The sequence below is a fragment of the Chrysochloris asiatica genome, unplaced genomic scaffold, assembly GCF_000296735.1.
Source record: "Chrysochloris asiatica unplaced genomic scaffold, ChrAsi1.0 scaffold00099, whole genome shotgun sequence".
Taxonomy (NCBI): Eukaryota; Metazoa; Chordata; class Mammalia; order Afrosoricida; family Chrysochloridae; genus Chrysochloris; species Chrysochloris asiatica.
Genome location: NW_006408617.1, coordinates 7,756,705 through 7,768,728, shown reverse-complemented (window position 1 = coordinate 7,768,728; position 12,024 = coordinate 7,756,705). Strand labels below are relative to the sequence as shown.

General features: G+C 37.7%; 1 pseudogene; it reads right to left on the bottom strand.

Moving 5' to 3' along the window:
• Positions 1-2,283: 2,283 nt before the first annotated feature.
• On the bottom strand, positions 2,284-3,123 carry LOC102833536 (annotated as a pseudogene).
• Between the last annotated feature and the right edge of the window lie 8,901 nt (positions 3,124-12,024).

The window sequence follows — 12,024 nt, the reverse complement described above, 5'->3', positions numbered from 1 at the left end:
CATCTGTCTATTTTCTTTCTTTTATCTCCTCATTCACATTTATTAAGCAAACTGGCTAAGGCATCTTGCTAAGGCACATTGTTAAAAGAATTTATTAAGTTGTATATTTGCAATAAGCTTATCTTACCGCCATGTTGTTTTCTGTCCTGTGACTCAGCTGCTACAGTCATGTACCCATTAAAGGAAAACACAAATTTAACAGTTCTTTAACTCACTGATCTCATCTAACTAATGAACATCAAGCATGATGGACATACGTCGCTAGATAGCGGATACAAGACACCAAATCTCTCATAGCTCTAGGAACTACATTATTTAGTAGGTCATGGAAGACAGAAGTGCACTGTCGACCATAACCTTTGCTTGTGGTAGGTACTCAGCTTACATTTACTTGTTGAAGGCTGATTGAAGCAGCTTTTGTTTCCAAATTCTATAGAACAAAAAACAAGCCTCCATAAAAGGACCAATGCTGCAGCATCCTAGAAAACAGTCTACAGGATGTGAATAATTAGTATTTAATAAAAGAAGAGATTGCTTAAATGTTTCATGGATTATCCCCAGCAGGCTATGCCAACAAACAATACCTATTATTTAGTGCAATGTTGATGCTCTGTCTCATATGCAAGTCTCATATGAGACTCTCATATGAGACTCATATGAATACCTATTATTTAGTGCAATGTTGATGCTCTGTCTCATATGCAAGTCTCATATGAGACTCTCATATGAGACTCATATGAGACTCATATGAGACTCTCATATGAGACTCTCATACACCTATACCAAAAGGAATTTCAACAGTAATATTAAATGGAAAACCAAAGTTTTTAGGGTTTACTGTGGAGAGCTACCAAAGGGTAAGGAAAGATAACTCCTGCTTTCAAGGGTTCACGGTCCGGCCAGATGCTCAGGTTCTCCCCTTTAATATGTATGCATTAATATTTCCTGTGATGTTGTTAACGTCACAGATGTCTATGGTCTGCTTGGAAAGTTTCAGATTGAGTAGGTTTAGAATGTGGCCTGGGAATCAGTCTTTTTACAAAGCATTAAAGGTGATTTTGATGACTGATCCAGGAATAGTTTAAGAAACATTTAGCTACACTGTGAAAACATCAGTGAACTAGAGAACAGAAAACAGAAATGTCTCATCCAATAGATACTTGCTGAAAGCTTAATGCAGCACAAGAAATATGCTCAGTACTGATGTTGTTGGTGTTGTTAAGTACCGTTGTGTCAGTTCTGACTCACAGTGACCCTGTATAGGGTTTCTGAGGAGCAGCTGGTGGGTTTGAACTGCTGGCTTTGTGGTTCACAGTCTAGAGCACCACATTGCTACTTACAAATCATTTATAAATCAACATTCAATTGAAAAAGCAGGCAAGAAGTGATCACAAAGTAAAGAATATACTGTTCAATAGCCATTATAATACAATAAATTAAAACAAACTCCTAGAAAATGTTTGTAAATGGTGATAAAGACACAAGAACCCTGATACCTCTCCCCTACCAGCAAAAACATAAAAAGAAGAAATGGAAACAGATACTGCAAATATCACCTCTACTAGAAATGAAGATGGTTAGAATCTATACTACTAAACTTGGATACATAAGAAGGCCAATGAGTGTACAGTCCCACTCCCTTGGATAACAAACAAGGAAACAAAACTTCAAATCACCTCCTTATTAAATAAGCAGATGAAATCTAGACAGAGAAGTAATTTAAAGTTCAGAGAGGTGTACTCAAGAGAGAGTGGATAATATCAACACGCTTACAGAGTAGCAGTAAGCACTGAACTGCTAACTACAAGGTGGGCGGTTCAAACCCACCAGCTGCTCTTTGGAAACCCTATATAAAGTCATTGAGTATCAACCGATTTGAAGGCACTTAACAATTAAGAATACAGAAATTGGGCTCAACACACCTGGGTTATTTCCCTAGCTTTTGTGTTCACTAGCCATGGGACCTTAGGCTCCCTTCTCCAGGAGAAAATAGTACTCAAAAGGCCTTCCTTGACCTGGGATTGCTGTCCAGGTCACTTAATAGAGGGAAAATGTGGAACTTCTAAAGTGTGTTTCACAACATCAGAATAATCTCTTTGCACAATATCAGCAAAGATGTTCAATAAAGACATTTCTTTTAAGTGCTACAATATACTAATGGTAATAATACTACGCAAACATATTTAAATTGTTATACTATATTTGTGAATTTTTTTTCTTTAGAAATTGATGTTTATTTTCCATCAACCTTATTTCCATTTTCTAAGAGACTTAAAGAACAGCTTAAGACCACTCAGTGATCGTTCCTACCCACTCAGTGGCCTGAGCCGTGGGGGCTGCGGACCTGTCTTCAGTTGCAGGCTGAGCGCTCCAGTCTTCAGTAGGAAACTGCTCAGTGGGCACAGAGGGCACCTGCACGCCTTCAGACCAGTCTGCGACCTCAGGCTGAGCAGCAATGAATTCAGGAGCAGGCGTAGTCCATTCGCCCTGAAATTCCTCCTTGGTCACAGCATTTTCAGCAGCGGCCTGCTTTTCCTGTTCAATCTCTTCTGGATGACTTCCCATGGGTGCTCCCGGGAGATGGTGCCACGCATGCGCAGAACTTCCAGAGTCAACCACCACATCAGACCCTCTGAATGAGCTCCCTTGTTGTTACATGGGATGGCAATGTCCACGTAGTGCAGAGGAGAATATGTGTTGCACAGAGCAATGGTGGGCAAGTTAACATAAGATGCTTCTCTGACAGGTTGGTGGTCAGCCCTGGGATCAGTAACCGCCAGAAGCCGTGGCTCCCGGAAGGCTGCCTGGATCTGCTTCGTGAAGGTTCCTGGAGTGACGCGCCCAGCAATAGGAGTGGCTCCAGTGGCAGCGCTGGAGGGCATCCCTGGAGGATATGACACTGACATCAGCTGGGTTTTCAATGGCAACAATGACCCGAGCTGCCAACAGAAGCTTCTCCCAGCTCCTCTTCAGGTTTATGATGTAGATGCCATCATTATTCCTTTTGTAGATGTACTGTTCCATGTGGAAGTCAAGGTTGGTGCCACCTAAGTGGATTCCTGCTGCAAGGAATTTGAGGACATCCTCCTCCTTCATTTGCAGAACATCAAGGGCTCCGGACATTGTGAAAGTTTCCCCTTTTGAGTTACGACGGGAACCCGGAACAACGCAGGATGGACCCTTCTCTAGGCAGCTCAGAAAGCTTGTGAATTATTTTTGTGTTTATAAAATTGAATTTTTTTTTCAGCTTTCACTGAAGGCTTTTTTTCACCTTTAAAAAAAAAAACCAAACAAATGAAAAAACCTTTTATAGTGAATTGGGTGAAGGTTTACAGAGCAAATCAATTTTCTGTTCAACAATTTACAAAGTCTGTTTCAGGTCACTTGTTGCAATGCCCACAATGTAACATTATTCATTCCACTTCTATGGAATTGAAGATACTGGAGGAGAATATTGACAGTGCCATGGGCTGCCAAAAGAACCAATAGATCTGTTTTTGGAAGAAGTGCAGCCAGAGTGCTCCTTGGAGGCCAAGATTGCCAAACTTCATCTATCATACTTTGGACATATTGTCAGGAGGGACCAGTCACTGGAGAAGGGTATCATGTTTGGTAGGGTGGAGGAGGGTCAGAGAAAAAGAGTAAGACCCCCAGCGAGATGGATTGGCCAAGTGGTAGCATCGACGGACTCAAGTGTGGCAACACTAATGAGGTTGGCCCAGGATCAGGCAGTGTTTCGCTCTGCTGTGCATAAGGTCGCTATGGATAGGTACTGACTCGATGGAACCTAACAACAAAACAAAGTAAAATGTGTGCCCTTTTGTGATTGGCTAACTTCACTCAGCATAACACCTGCCAGTTTCATCCATATAATGAGGTGCTTCACAGATTCATTGTTATTCTTTAGTATTGAGTAGTATTCCATTGTGTATATATACCATTGCTGGTTTATACATTCACTGATGGACACTTAACTTGTTTTCTTCTTTCTGCTATTGTGAACAGTACTGAGATGAACATGGGTGTGTATAGATCTATTTGTTCCATGGCTTTTATTTCTCTAGAATACATACCAAGTAGTGAAATTGTCTGATCATATGGTATTTCTATTTTCAACTTTATAAGGAAGCACCAGACTGTTTTCCACAGTGGTCATAGCATTTTACAATCCCATCAGTAGTATATGTATAAGGACTCCAGTCTTTCCACACCCTTACCAACATTTGCAGTTTGTTTTTGGACTTTACTATCCATGTTGGAAGACAATCGAGATCTGTATTTGTACCCTTTCCAAAGGGAGGTGACCCAATGGAATGTGGATATCATTGGACAATATATTTGATATCCCATACGAGTAAAGTTTTACTAAAGGTAATACAGAAACGGCTGCAAGCATACATTGACAGAGAGTTCAAAATGGATTCGGAAGAGGCCGTGGAACGAGGGATATCATTGCTGATGTCCGATGGATCTTGGCTGAAACAGAGAATACCAGAAAGATGTTTACCTGTGTTTTATTGACTACAAAAAGGCTTTCTAGTGTGTGGATCATGACAAGCTATGGACAACATTGTGAAGTATGAGTATTCTGGAACACTTAATTGTGCTCATAAGGAATCTGTACATGGACCAAGAGGTAGTTGTTCGAACAAAACATGGGAACACTGAATGTTTTAAAATTAAGAAAGATGTGCTACAAGGTTATATTCTTTCACCATATTTATTCAATTTGTATGCTGAGCAAATAATCCAAGAAGCTGGGTTATATTTTAAAAATGTGGCATCAGGATTGAAGGAAGACTCATTAACAACGTATGATATGCAGATGATACAACCTTGTTTGCTGAAAGTGAAGAGGACTTAAAACATTTACTGATGAAGATCAAAGAGCACAGGCATCAATATGGATTGCATCTCAATGTAAAGAAAACAAAAATACTCACCACTGGACCAATAAATAACATTCTTATCAACGGAGAAAAGATTGAAGTTGTCAAAGATTTCATTCTTCTTGGATCAACTATCAACATGCATGGAATCAGCAGTCAAGAAATCAAACGACATATTGCATTAGGCAAATCTGCTGCACAAGACCTTTTTAAAGTGTTGCCATGGTATTTTCAGTAATCCCATATGCATGTGAAGCTCGGACAGTGAATAAGGAAGGCCATAGAAGAATTGATGACTTTGAGTTATGGTGTTGGAGGAGAATATTTAAAATGCCATGGGCTGCCCAAAGAAGCAACAGATCTATGTTGGAAGAAGTACAGCCAGAGTGCTCCTTGGAGGCCAAGATGGCCAAACTTCATCTCTCATACTTAGGACATATTGTCAGGAGGGACCAGTCTCCGGAGAAGGATACCATGTTTGGTAAGATGGAGGGTCAGAGAAAAAGAGGAAGACCCTCAATGAGATGGATTGGCAAAGTGGCAGCATTGATGGGCTCAAGCATGGCAACAATTGTGAGGCTGGCCCAGGACCGGGCAGTGTTTCATTCTATTTTACACAGGCTTGCTATGAGTCAGTACTGATTCGATGGCACCTAACAACATCAATTTTGGGGTGAGATGCTATCTCACTGTTGTTTTGATTAGCATCTCTCAAATAGCTAGTGGATTTCTGGTGTGGTGCTATAGGATAAGCTTGAGACAGTTAACAAGAACGTGGGCCCTTCAAGCCTACCAGTTGCTGCTTGGCAACCCTACATAGAATTACTGTGCTGTTATGTGCTGTGGAGTCGGTTCCGACTCACAGTGACCCTGTACAGGGTTTCTGAGGCTGTAAATCTTTACGGGAGCAGAAAGCCTCATCGTTTTTGTGCTGAAAATCTGGTAGTTTCTAACTGCTGACCTTGAGGTTTGCAGCCCAATTCGTAACAACTACACTACCAGAATTACCATAGTCAGAACCTATTAGATGACACTTAAAAACAACAACAATAGCTGATGGACAGGTCTTGGTGTGTTGCTATAGTTTCTACATTTAGGTCTTTGATCAATTTTTACATTCATTTTTGTGTGAAGTATGAGATATGAGACCGGTTTCAGTTTTCTATAATTAGACTGTTAACTTCAAGGTCAATGGTTCAAGGCCATCAGCCACTCCTTGGAAACCCTATATAATGTTGCTGCTAATCAAAACAACTCTGTGTTTCTTAACAACAATGGCTATTGTGGTGCTGATGGAGTACTGCATTACAAGCTGGGCTGCTAACCACAAGGTCAACAGTTCGAATCCACCAGCTTCTCCGCAAGAGAACGATGAGGCTTTCTGCTCTGGTAAAGATTACACTGGAAACCCTACACAAGACCTCTATGTGTTAGAGCCCACTCAACAGCACACACCAGCCATGGCTAATGATCACAGGCATTTCTTCATGTGTTTGTTGAGTGTTTGAAAAGTCTCCTTTGGTGAGATGTCTATTTATGTCTTCTGCCCATTTTTAAAATGGATTATTTGTCTAATTGTTGTTAAGGCATTGAAATTTTCTATAAATATTAGAGATTAGTACCTTATCCCATGTGTCACTGTTAAACATCTTTCCCAATGTATGGATTCCCTTTTTTATTCTTTTCATGAAATCTTTTGATGTGCATGTCTAACTTTTAGGAAGTCACATCATTTAGTTCATCTTCTGCTCTGTGTATTTCTAGTTATGTTTGATAGTGTACTTACGTCAGGCATTAGGGCTCCTAAGTTTGTCTCTATTTTTCTTCGATGGGCATTACAGTTAGAGTTTTTACATTGAAGTCTTTGATCTATCTTAAGTTCATTTTTGTAGAAAGTGTGAGATATAAGACCTGTTTCATTCTATAAATGGATATCCATTCAGTTTTGCCAACCCAATTTGTTAGAGACTCTCTCTTCCCTATTGATTGAGTTTTGGCCTTTTGTCAGACATCTGTAAGTAGATGGATTCACTTATGCACTCCCAATTCTTTTCCATTGATCTATGTGTCTGCCAATATACCAGTATTAGGCTGTTTTGACTACAGTAGCTGTGTGAAAAGTTTTAAAGTTGGGAAGTGTGAGGCCTCCTCTTTCATTCTTTTTTAGTAGTGCTTTGTTTATCTGTGGTCTATTCCCTTTCAATATAAAGTTGGTGATTAGTTTTCTACCTTCTTAAAGAATGATGTTGGAATCTGGATTGGGCTTTCATTATATCTGTCAATCACTTCAGATAATATTGACATTTTTGCAATATTAAATCTTCCTAACTAGAAACATGTTATTTTCTTCCATTTATGTAGGTCTCTTTTGGTTTGTAGAAGTATTTTACTTTTCTTTGCACAGGTCTTTTTTTTTTTTCTTATCCTTTAATCTCCAGTTAGATTTATTCTTAAATATTTCATTTTTTGGTTGGTTATTGTAATTGGTATTGTTTCCCTGATTTTCTCTTCAGAGTTCTCTTTATTAATGTAAAGAACTCTGACTGATTTTTGTATATGTTGATCTGGTACCCTGACACTTTGATGAATCTTTCAATTAGTTTCAGTAATTTTCTTGCTGAGTCTTTGGGATTTTCTATGTATAGTTTCATATAATCTGCAAATAGTTTTACTTCTTCTTTGCCAATTAGAATACCTTTTGTTTCCCTTTCTTGACTTCGATGTTTTGGCTAGAACTTCCACTTCAATATTAAATATAAGTGGTGATAAAGGACATACTTATCTTTTAAGGCTGGGTCTGATTTTCAGAAATAAATTCTAAGCCAAGTCAAGAGAATAAAATGGTTGATTATTTCCTTAGAAAATTTTCAAAAATGCAAAGATGAGAATAGGCTGCCCAAATGGGCAAATATATACTTTATGATATTAATTCAAGGTTTCTCAGGGTGTTGGCTTGTTCACATTTAGATAACTGAGGGATTCTATTACGGAGTTTAGGGTTTAAGGCGTATGTCCAATTTCTTTCTATAAATACAATGGTGACAACACAAATTTTATAACAATTTGACTCTTCAAAGCTTTCAAATCTTCATGTTTACATGTTTACATATCAGAAGTCCCTCAGACTGAGAGGTTAGTACAAACATTCTGGGGCCTATCTTGAACATCCATTCAGGTAATAAGTGTTGACAATCAAATATTTCTCATGAAGTTATGATGCTGTTCAGGATAAAGCTGCAGTTGAGGCAGTTGGGAAAATGATGCAAGAAACAGGAAGATAGCTTACTCATTCAAATGGGCAAAATTGCCCACATTGTCTGGTTCAAAACTCAGTAATAGGTACAGAGTCCTCTCTTCAGGTGTCAGATAAGGTCAGACTTATGCCCTTCACAGCAAATGCTTTGTGGGAAGGTCATTTCCAAGAGCTACTCTAATTAAAGCAGGCATCTGAGAACAAATTTGTTCATGCATCAAGCCATTTCTTATGGTAAAAATCTGGCCTATGTGTGCTGAGTCATGACTGGTTGCAGCAATATTCCTAAGGATTTAGAATCTCTGATTATTATTTTCCCCTTGAAACTCCCTATAATATATAGAAATATATTAGTTTTAGCTTTGCATTTGTTTGTTTGCTTGCTTGTATCTTCATAATATAAACAGTCTTACATTTGTAGAAGGTTGCCTTTAATGAAGTCTTCTTCCCCTGCACTGTGATATTCCTGGCAACTAAGGAGATAAACAGGTATTGTCTATGGCTGAATAGCCCTTTTGTTGAGTTTACCACTAGTTATTCAATTAAAGGAGTATGGGTATGGCACTGTAGGATCAGTACTGGGCCTTGAGTTCATTTGAACCACAAAGTTGGCAGTGCAAACCCACCAACTGCTCCTCAGAAACCCTTTACAGGGTTACTATGAGTTGAGACTGACTCAGTGGCACTAACAACAACAATAATTCAATTAAAAGTGAGGCCATATTAATAGTTTACAAATTGTGTCCCAGAGAACCTTGGGTGTCTTGTTGGAGTACCTATAGAACCTCTGCAAGAAAAGAATAGCGATGAATTATAGACTTTCCACAATAAGTTTTCATTGCTGTCATGTCAATTCCAACTGAAAGCAACCCTGTATAGGATTTCTGAGGCTTTCAATCTTTGTGAGAGCAGAAAGCCTCATCTTTCTACCACAATAATATTGCATTGCATATCAGTGAAGAAGAAAAGAATCTATAAAATTAATGAGTCCTCAGTGTTTACTGAACAAACACAGAGTCCTCTAAACACTTGAAGTTTGTTAACTTAGACATATAACATAGACTTTCTCCTTCTTGGGCAACCTAGCAATTTTCACAGGATTCTGAGTTTATTTTCATCTATATGACAAAACAGAAAATTTGAAACATTATGAGTGTGGTGGGTGTAGTCTATGGCTGATAAGTATCCCCCCTTGACTAGCCAGCAATTTAATTCATAGCAGACAAGAAAGTCTTACGTTAATGTAAATCTAACTATCCTCTATAGATCCCAGAAAAACATTCTAACCAATTTGATTTTTTCACTCAGTTTAGAAACCCCTATGCATGCCTTCCTAAACCTTAACTCATTGCCTTTACCTTGGACATATTTCTCCTTCTTGATTCATCACTTTCTATTATGAACTTCTTATAACACTTCTTGTTCATAAACAGTGTTTGGTTTAATTCGTTCAGTCCTCAGAATGCTTGGTGGTTTTCTTGTTGGTGGTGGTGTTCTGATGTCAATTGGCATTCTCCTCACATCCAAATGCTAAAGCATGGAAGGCAATTACATGATCTTATTTATTGTTTTACACCAATTAGTAAATGGAAGTTAGTACCTATGAAGTGTTTAGGACAATACTTGGCACATAGGAAGTACTCAATAAATATTAGCTATCATCATGATTCTCTTATACAGAGTAGGGACTCAAGAGCTCTTTAGTTTTTGGCTAACTAAAATATCCTAAATAACTCATGAGTGAAATAAAATGTTTTTTGTTTTCTTTGATATTCTCTTTCAAAATAGCAGAACAAAATTGAATTAACCCACTAAATTTCATATGCTGGAGGGACAGGAATAGTAGTGTGGAAAAAAAATAAAAGAAAAAAAATAAAAAGTGGCATTGACCCTTGGTCATTGTTTTCTCTATCAGTCATGCTACTTCAACATATATTTGAGTCTAAATAAGAATGATTTCCTAGTACCTCTTTTCTTTCTCTCTCTGGATGCCTATGTTCCGTTCCTGACCTTGAATCAGCAGCAGGCATTATTCTCTGATGTTCATGAATGCAAATAAATAAACAATCTGTTCTGAATACTCTGCACTCACTTTTCTTACTCAATGCTGCTTTGGTTTGACCCCTGAATTCGGTTTCTGTTCTTCAGGAAGTCAGGGATAAATGAAAGTTTATGGCGATGAGTCTGATATTTTTGTGAACTATGTGACTTTGAACTAGATATTAACTATCACTGAACCATTGGTTCTACATACATAAAATTGAATATAATAATGTGAGTGGGCTCAAAATTCCAAATTTCATGGAAAAAATATAATTGAAAAATAATGAAGTTTTTCTACAAATTGTTGAAGATTTCTCATATCTAACTCAAAGTCTTTTTTGAGTATCTAGGTCGTAGCATTACTGCATTGTGGTCTGTCATGTGGATTCCAGATGCAGACCATTGGCTTCAAACACCTGCTAAATATCAGTATGTATATCATCTTAAACAAATTGCTTATTAAGCCTGGTCATTAGATTTCTTGCTTCAAAATTGGGATGAAAATAATATCCCCCTAGTAGAACTTTTCATTAAATAAATAAGGTACATGAAATAATGCTTATAATATACTCATAGTATATGGTGTGGAGTATTAACTGAATGCTTTGAGGGGGGTTGTTTGTTTTTTTTAAGCATTTGTAAGTGTGATGGTTGGCGGTGGTTATGTGTTGTGGAGTCGGTTCTGAGGCTGTAAATCTTTATGGGAGTAGAAACCCTCATCTTTCTCCTGTGAAACAGCTGGTAGTTTCGAACTGCTGACCTTGAGGTGAGCAGCCTGACACGTAACCACTATGCTACCAGAGCTCCTCATTTGTAAGTGAGTTGTTGTTGTTAAGTGCCATCAAGTCTATTTTGACCCATAGTGACCCTGCATAGGGTTTTGAGGGGCTACTGGTGAGTTTCAACTATCAACCTTGCGGTTCAAATAGACTTTGCAGTCCAGCGCATTAACCCACAGTGCCACACCAGGGCTCCATTTGTAAGTGTACTGATTGACAAATCACAAATACTTAAAATTTTCAATTTTCTTCTACAAACTATATTAGACCACAGATTCTGAGATTATTTTATTTTGTATATTTAAACTACATACTGTTTCAAATAAAGTTATTGGAAGTTTTCCTCTTCATAAATAGCAGTCAAAATCTAATTAACTACCTAATTCTTCATTGTTCTTTCTAATAGCTATCTGGGGATTTTCATATATAATTGTTTGAGGGATGTACTACTCAACATGATTGTTGTCCTTTTTTTTTTTTTTGATAAATTAATCTAATGATGGAAATTTAATGTAATACCTTAAATCTTATTTTAACTAATGAATTTTCTTTCACAAATAAGACTATACATGATACAAACAGCTGCAAAGTCTAGCTTGTTTTCAAATTCTTAAGTTTCCAAAATCTTATTGGAAAGCTAAATATAGACGGCAGCAATGATATGGTATAGTGCTGCAGATTAATGAGCTGGGCTGCTAGCTTGGTTTGAACCACAAGGTGGGTGGTTGAAGCTCACCAGCTGCCCCTTAGTCACTATACAGGGCAGCTATAAATCAGAACAGACTCAACAGCACTCAACACCACCACCAACACCACCAACATAATATGCTATTTGGAAAAGATAGAGGACATGATATAAAGATACTACTGCAAGTCTAATTTCATAAACTGGTCACATTATAAATTTCAAGTTTTAATGACTTACAAAAAATTTTAGAAGATTACCAAAGTTAATGAAGAATAATCAGCCCAACATATTTTAATTTAAAAGAATATAGGAATGCTTCATATTTTAATGTAAAAACAAGTTGAGTATTCATCAACATTTGAAAGGTTAAAT